Source organism: Pteronotus mesoamericanus, unplaced genomic scaffold, assembly GCF_021234165.1.
Source record: "Pteronotus mesoamericanus isolate MK-2021 breed Mesoamerican mustached bat unplaced genomic scaffold, CSHL_Meso_final scaffold_21, whole genome shotgun sequence".
Classification (NCBI taxonomy): Eukaryota; Metazoa; Chordata; class Mammalia; order Chiroptera; family Mormoopidae; genus Pteronotus; species Pteronotus mesoamericanus.
Window position 1 is genome coordinate 18,995,798 of NW_026555310.1, and position 8,179 is coordinate 19,003,976.

At 39.6% G+C, this 8,179-nt stretch overlaps 1 non-coding gene across 1 annotated transcript; it reads left to right on the forward strand.

The window, feature by feature from the left end:
* The first annotated feature begins 700 nt into the window (after positions 1-700).
* On the forward strand, positions 701-812 carry LOC129085160 (U6 spliceosomal RNA). The gene has a single exon (XR_008530663.1). It is a non-coding gene; the product is annotated as a U6 spliceosomal RNA (small nuclear RNA).
* The last annotated feature ends 7,367 nt before the right edge of the window (positions 813-8,179 follow it).

An 8,179-nucleotide genomic window follows, 5' to 3' on the forward strand; every position in this document is an offset into this window, starting at 1 on the left:
ATGAACAAAAATGAGCATATGGCATATAAAAACTTGTGGGATGAAGCCAATGAAATATTTAGAGACAAATGTATAACACTAAAAGCTTATATTAGATAAGAAGAAAGATGTCAAATTAATAATCTCAAGAAACTAAAGGCCCTGACTGGGAAGCTCAGTTGATTTGAGCATTGTCCCCATTGAACAAGTTTGCAGGTTTGATCCCCAGTCAGCGTACCTAAACAATCAACCAATGAATGAATGCATAAATAAGTGGAACAACAAATTGATGTTTCTCTCTTTCCCTTCCCCTTTCTCTCTAAAATCAATAAAAAGAAGAAATTAGAAAAAGAAGAGTAAATTTAACTCAAAATTAGCAGAAGGAAGAAAATAGTGACGATAAGAACAGAAATCAATAAACGAATAAACAAAAAAAAAAACAATAGAGAAAATAAATGACATCAAAAACTGGTACCTTGAAAAAAATCAATAAAATGGATAAAACTTTATGCAGACTGAATAGGGAAAAAGAGAAAGGATACTCGTAACCAATATCCCAATATCTCAAGTGAAAGGGGAAAGCTCACACTACAGATCCAACCAACTTAATTATAGTTTTTAAACATTTAATGAGTCTACACTAAATTTTGGTTTCCATCAGCACCAACATTTAAAGGGTAGTAGTAAGGGTTTATTGTGAACAATTCATATGAAACTGACCAATTTGTGCCCACGCAGGCAGTTTGTATACTAATATTGGAGCAACACAGAGAAGATGAGCATGGCCATTGTGCAAGAATGATACGCAGATTCTTGAAGCATTCCAAACTTTTAAAGGAAAATTTGAACAGTAAAAAACAAAAAAGGAATAAAAAACTTCAAAAGTTAAAAAAAAATTGAAAACTTCCTGAAGAGAGCAAACCATAAAACTCCCTCAAAAAAAATAGAGTACACGAATAGCCCTATGTCTACAAAAGTAAATAAATTTGTATCCATTTCACTGAGTCCACACTAGATTTGTTTGATTCTAAAGCCATTGTGCAATGACGTGGTCAAGATTGTTCAACAAAAACTCTCTTACTATTCTATTTACCTTAAAATAGCTCCATGAGCTCATCCAACCAGTTTTCTAACCCACTTGACTCTGAGGATAAAGTGATCCCAGCCACTGACTTCCAAATATGCTTGGTTTTGCTCATGCAAGCAGATGAGTCAATTCTCAAATAGGAATGAGATGAATCATAGAAAACTTCACAATGGAGATAAAATTTGATTTGTATATTAAAGGATAAGGATTAGTGTACATAGGGAAAGGTAAGAAAAGGTTTCCCAGTTACAGTACCACAGAGCATTCTTGATGGATTTCCAGAATGGCCTCCATTTATTGGAAGGGTTACAGAAAAAGCCACAGCTTAGGATGCTTAATTTCTCCACCTGGATAGCTGTTGGAAGCCAGGATTCAGTAGAGACTAATTAAATGCCCAAGAAACATAATTGATGGGGGGAAAGTTTTATTTTTCTGTAATGATACAAATAAGCATTTGGTCAGAGCAAAAATCTGAGAAAGATTTTTTAAAGTTGTCAGGGGACTGAAGAACAAATTCTGCCATAGAGAAATGACTAGCTTGAAGATCTAAAACAAAAGAAGAATAAGTATTTTCTAAATAACATAGAGTAGAAATAGCCAGGTTACCTAGTATCAGTACTAGAATTGGGTTTATTTAAAACTTTTATAAATAAGTGAATACTTCAAATTAAAAAAAATGATATGATATTTTTTCCAGGTGGAAAGATGCCTGATACAGAGGGAAACTGAAGCAGTATCTAAGAGACTGAGTTAATGGACAGGACACTGGCAAATGAGCTTCCTTCTGACAAACATAGGCTATCATGCATTTATGTAAAAAAAAAAAGTCAAACGATATCTATAAAATGATGCATTTAAACATTCAGTCACACTGAAAAAAAATTCAGGAGTTATTGTAGACTATTGCCATTCTGTGTAGAAAGGAAAAAGTAAATAAATATAAAAGGACAGAAAGGGAGAGGAATTTTTCCTGTGTGCTTGTGAAACTATTTTAATGTCATTAGAATCATCCCTCAAGTTCTAACCAATATCATCAGGCATTAAAAAGTGCCTGGAAATGACACAGAGTGACGTTATACTCAAAATTCCCTTCAATTACAGAAATAAGAAGTCATCATTTTAAGAAATCCAGCAAAGATTGCTTCTCGGCCTTTTGGCTAAGCTCAAGTAAAGAAATCCAGCAAGGATTTTGAGTAGATGGGAATGATGAGGCATAGGTAGTAATTTGTAATTACATCTGTGAGTATAGTCACATATTTCTTCTTCTTGATTTTAGTCAGCATGAAATAATTATGTGTTCCAGATTGGAGTGCACTCAAAGTTCTTGTTTAAAAAGTTCATGCAGACTCACGACTTCGCTGTAAGAAAAATCTACTCCTAATGCCATGCTTCCCTCTGGCGTGCCATAAATGGACACCCTGGGTATCAAAACAGCTAGGAAGTAGAACAGCTTAAGAATAGCTTCTCATAAATCACACTGAAACAAATGGGAGATCCACTTAGCAGTAATCAAATATATGCTTCCTTAAATCATATAACACATATTTAAGCTTTGAGTATATCCTATTAAGAAATTCAGGTTTGATCTTCTTTGTGGGTGCTAGTAGTGCAATTTAAGAAGTGAAAATGGCTTTAAAGGTTCAACAAAACTAAGTAGAATATCAAACAAAGAATATTTAACCCACATTTCCCTCATGGAATATGACAGCCATATATATGTATATTTTTAGGTCCCATACACCTCAATGCAACATTTAGGTCAGGATAACAATCCTTTCTAGATTTTCTTTCAGCTATTTTTTTTTCAGCAGCCTGTGCATTTATGAGGTTATGAAAAAAAAAAATAAAACATACTTGAAAAATCACTCTCATGGCTGCTTCTTCAGTAGATACATCCTGAAGTCAGGCAGTAAAAATAGTAAATGTTCATGGGGTTGAGCAGGGGACAAAACAATTAAATCATGAGAGCAATTACAGGAGATATTGTCTTGATTTCCCCTCCTCAGAATTCTGAGGGGATCACTACTCAGTTGCCCTATCCTTCACTCCGAATCCCTCCACCTTCTCATACTGAAGAAGTCTGTGTTTCTCGGTTCAGGCAAGTTCTTAAGCAAAGAGCCTGAGTGGTTTGGTCTCATAGAAAACAAAGGCTAAATTTATTAAGAACACAAAATTTCCACAAATACACACTGCATGCTTCCTACTTCAATAGTTTAAATCAGATAGTCTCTAAAGACTCTCAGATTTGGTCCTCACAACACCCATGAAAAAAATCTTTCATACCGAGTGAATGCCTTATTCTGGGAAGCGAGATCATACACCTTTATGAAGCAAGTGGCTCATGTTTCTGACTTCATTCCTTATCTTACATACGGAATTGTCTGTGATGAAATTTCCAAGGAGAGAACGTCAAGCTGGTACTGTTGGGGATAAGCATCTTCGACTGGGGGAATGTGCCCAGGGCATGGAGTGACCACTACATGTGGGTCCCGGCTCAGGTGTGCGACAGGGAGAAGTTCTCTGAGCCAGTATCTATCTCCTCATAGGGAGGTGGTAGTACCAAGAACAAGCCTACTTATCTGGTGGTTTTCTGTCAGGAGGATGGAAAGGGCCAGTGTTTGAAAATGCCTTGTAATCTGTGAAGCACCCTACTAAAGCTCATTATTGTGATTATTTCCTGTATTTGCTCACGTCATTGTTACTTCCCAAGCCAGTTTTCAGCTAGCCTCAGGGTGGATTCTGAATTGTTTGAAGTGGACAATGACTGGCATTTTATCATCCCCCTCTGCTTTCTATGCACACAGAGTCCAGAAGTACACTCTGCAAAACCCTTGGCAGCGGTCCAGTCATTGTTTCAAGAGCTGGAGCCTGTTTCTCTTTTGCATCCTACAGCACTAATGTAAGCTCAGATTCCCCTCGGCCTCTCTACATCCCACCTTCAATTGCAATATTTCAGATATGTGGAAGTGGTTAAGTATTTGAGTATTTATCTGAGTTTTGCTTGATCTTCAGAATCTTTCAGAGACTGAGTTTTTATACACAGGCTCTGATGGAGATTTGCATGCAAGGAGAGAGAGCTGGAACAAACACCTATTAGGGGGCGAGGGAAAAAAGAAGAGTCAGCATCCATTCAGAGGAGATGGAAGAAAACTTGGACTGTGAATCAGTTGCCTCCGCGGACCCCTTGCAGAGCTCTAGAGCTGGAGCGGCCCTTCCGGAACTGAGGCAAGGGCGCAGGGCCTTTGTACTTTCACCCCAAGTAGTCACAGGATGCTGGCTGCCCTAGGACAGCAAGGTAGCTCCCTTTGACTGAGGGCAATGCCTGGAGAGGGAGTCAGTTGTGAGTCATCAACAGGCAATTCTCCTAGCAGTGGAGGGAAAGACAGGCTCCGCATACAGGGGTTCTGGGTCGCACACCATGTTTCCACTACAGACCCTCAGAGTCGTGGTTGAAACGTCAGGCACTGAAGGTAGTATTTTAAGAAAGGAGGTCCCTGCTTTGTTTCTCTGTCTTAGAAAGGCAGATCATCGTATGGAGAATGACATGTGTATGTGGTTGGGGGTGGTAAGCAGGAATGAGGGAGAGGATGTTCACCTGCTCACTCCCCTTCACATATCCCACTTGTGTTCAATGTATGGGTGTATTACTGAAGCTCTTGCAAAAAGAGTTCAGGTGATCTCAGAGGGTTAGCCAGGTAGACTCACACTGATCAGCCTCTTGAGGAAGACATGACTGATGGGCAATCTCTCCCTCTCCCTCTCCCCTGAAGAATATTTCTTGTTCGTTCTCTGGGAAATCAAAGTAATATGTCCCTCCGAATGGAAGATGACCTGATGTAAAATCCATAGCTTGGGTAAATTCTATATTATACCTGAAATGGTGAAATGATAGAGTAACAAAAGTGTTTCTGGAGACCTCCTTTTTCTCAACAGCATATAATTATTGCCCATTCTCTCCCCCTCACTTCTCCCCTCACCCCCCACGTGTGTGTATTTGGAGGGAAACATGGAGATTTGTTATATTTATAGCAATATTTATCATGTATTGAAACCCTCCTATATGCCAGATAGTTTATGTATATTATAGTTAAATATTTCAACAACCCTGCACAGTAGGTATTATTCACACTGTTTTACAAAATGGGAGATTGTTGCTCAAAGAGTTTATGTGAATTGTTTACGATCCACCACCAGTGAGAGACAGAGCAAGGATCTGAAGCTCTCTGTGCAGATCCTGAATCTACCCTGACTCTCTGTAAAAAGGGGTTTTAAGTTCCGCACACCTCATCTGGGGTATCTTGCGGTAGATGTTAACCTTATAAGGCAGGAAAGTGTATTTAGGTGGGGCTCAGTAGAGCTCTACTTAAGCCCCTGCCCATGCTTCTCCTACATCCCACTTTACGTATCCTGTGTGTGATGGCAGGAGCTAATTGCTTACACATCCCCAGTAACACACAAAGTCTTTATTTAGCTAGAAAACTTTAATAACTGGTTTTTGCCTTGCTAGAAACAGCCTCTAATCTTCTTGGTAGAAAGCGGTGCATTTTCCTCTCATAGCTGGCATGGGCTTCAATTACAATAGAATAGTTAACTTTTCATTTGTTGTAAGATCTTGAATAGAAAGAGTCAGTGTTCAATTCTTTAATATCATAGTCCAAGTTCAAAAAAATAGATAAATAAATAAAAAAGTGTGCCTTTAAGTGTTTATAGGACTTTTCCATCACACCTAACACTGAAGCTGGTAAACTTATCCAAAGACTTAAGGCCCTTCATATTGGTTTTTCATAGGGGCTGTTTGAAGAAAATGCTGTTCCCTGAGTGATTGATTGCTCCTTGTGGTGAATATGTTTGGGTCTAATGCCTTGCAATTAGGGCCTCAAGAAGGACCCTAATCTTTGCCACCAGCTCCCACACTGGGAGCCATAACAAAGTTGGTGCAAGGGCGGCGGTCCTTATCTCGGAGCAGGGGTAGGTAAAGATCTGTCCTCTCCCACCTCCGAGGAGTCTTCCCAAGGACCTTCCTTCCACAGGTTCTATAAGCTTGATCTCTGGCTTGCCCAGCACACAGCCTGTGACATTTTTTTAAAAAACGTTACCAGGTTTTAGAAAATGAAGTCAGGTCATCAAAATTAAAACAGGCTAAGAGTGTTTGTGCAGGTTCAGGCCTTTAAAAGTTAAGGCATTGAGTTACTGAAAGATTAGCCTTGCACTGAAATGCTAAATGGCTGTAGAAGAAATCTGAGAAACAGCATTTAATAATATTAAAGACTTGAAGAGATAGCAGCTGACTCATGAGGGGAAAAAAAGTATTGAGGAAAAAGGTCCGTTAACTGAACGCTTAGAGACATGTCAGCATCCGTACTGAGGAGAAAAGGAGGAAACGGAAATGGGTTAGTTTTTACTATAGTCAGTGTTTTTTTTCTTTCTTGCTTTCTTACATTAGCAGTACACAGATGGTTAAAGACTGCATACAGGTAACTTAAGGAACTGACTAGCCAGTGTAGCTCTCTAAACTGTGACCATAGGAAGATGAGTGTATCTGGTTGTGTTATTATTTGGTAAAAGGTTACAGCAAAACCTGTAGTGAGAGCATGATACAATACAGCACAACAAGACAAAAGCACAGTAAGGCACACTCGCTGTGTAAAGGAAGCCAGGCAGTTTTCTCTATGTCAGAGAGGCCTCAATAAACTGCACCATGAAGAGCAATTTTGTTCGGCACAGATGCCATAGGCATCAGCTGACAGGTTGGGACATGAAGGCCCGGGGCTGTGAAATATTAGTAATCCCATACCATTGTTATTCTTACAACCACCTTATGAAGAAAGCTTGGTGTTGTACAAAAAAACTGTGCCCTTGACAGTGTTGTACAGAGTGTAACTAACAGTCCCCAAGCACGCTATAAACATGTGGTATTTTTGAAAGGGGAAGAGCCCCGGAACAGGGGGCTGGTTGCCTGCCCTGGGGGCTCCTGGCAGGGTGAGTCCTGCCAGGCACTGGGCCTTAGCATCCTGAACGTAATCATTTTTATCTTTCTTTCTGATCCATTGCCCATGATTTCCCTCCCAGCATGAAGAGAAATGGTTTAACCCTCCCCCATCCCTCTCTCTCTCTTTTTTAAATTCAACTCAAGCCTCACCACCTCCTTTCCCAATCACTGCATCCCCCATCTCACCTCTACCATCTTTTATAACCCAGCACACTTGTTGCCTATACTTTTTAGTGCACTTGAAAAGTAGCGCACATTGCCATGAAATTCATCTTGATTTGTAAGCTATGCCTGTCTTTCTCTAAAGAGGAGAAAAAGGGATTTAGTTGTACTCGAACACTACTTTCCTACTTTTTTTCTATTTTTCTACTTTTTTACCTAAACTTGTAATGTAATGCTGAATTCAAAACAGGCAGTCAGCAAATACATGGTAGTAAATGAGTGAATGAAAAAGTGTGTTTATTAGGAATTGTCAAATTATTAGTAACAATTACCTGATAATAGCGACTTTAAGAAGATTGAAGTTTATTTCCTTTCACAGAAAAAAGCCTGCAACTGGTGGTTCAGGGCTATGCTGTAATTACACAATATTTTCTGTGCACCCAGACTCCTCTGGGCTTCTGTCCCACTGTCTGTCCCTCGCATGCAGAGACTTTTTAAAAAGGTTCCCTCATGGTTGTAAAATTTATGCTAATGCTCCAGCTGTCATATCTCAGCTAAAGACATAAAGAGGCAGGAAAGGACAAAGGTGCAAAGGAGCACACCTCCCAGGTGAGTCAACTCCCTTTACAGAGCTTTCTGGAACACCTGAGCAGATAACTACGGCAAGTAGCTCATTGGTTACCTCTATTTGTAAGGCTCTGAAAAATGTAATTTTGGGCATGGGTACCGTCATGCTAATGAAAATTAGATTCTATCAGTAAGGAAGAAGGATGTGGAGGAGGCAATTACCTATCTCTCCCATAAGCAGTGGGCCAAGTTGCCTCCTGATTGGGATTCAGTCTCTCAATCCCTGTAAGATTAGATGTTCTCCCAACATAATGCATCTGTGGGGAGGGGAAATCAATGCTTTGGAATGTAGATAAGGAAACACGAAAAATGTTATATTGACGGAATTGATGAGT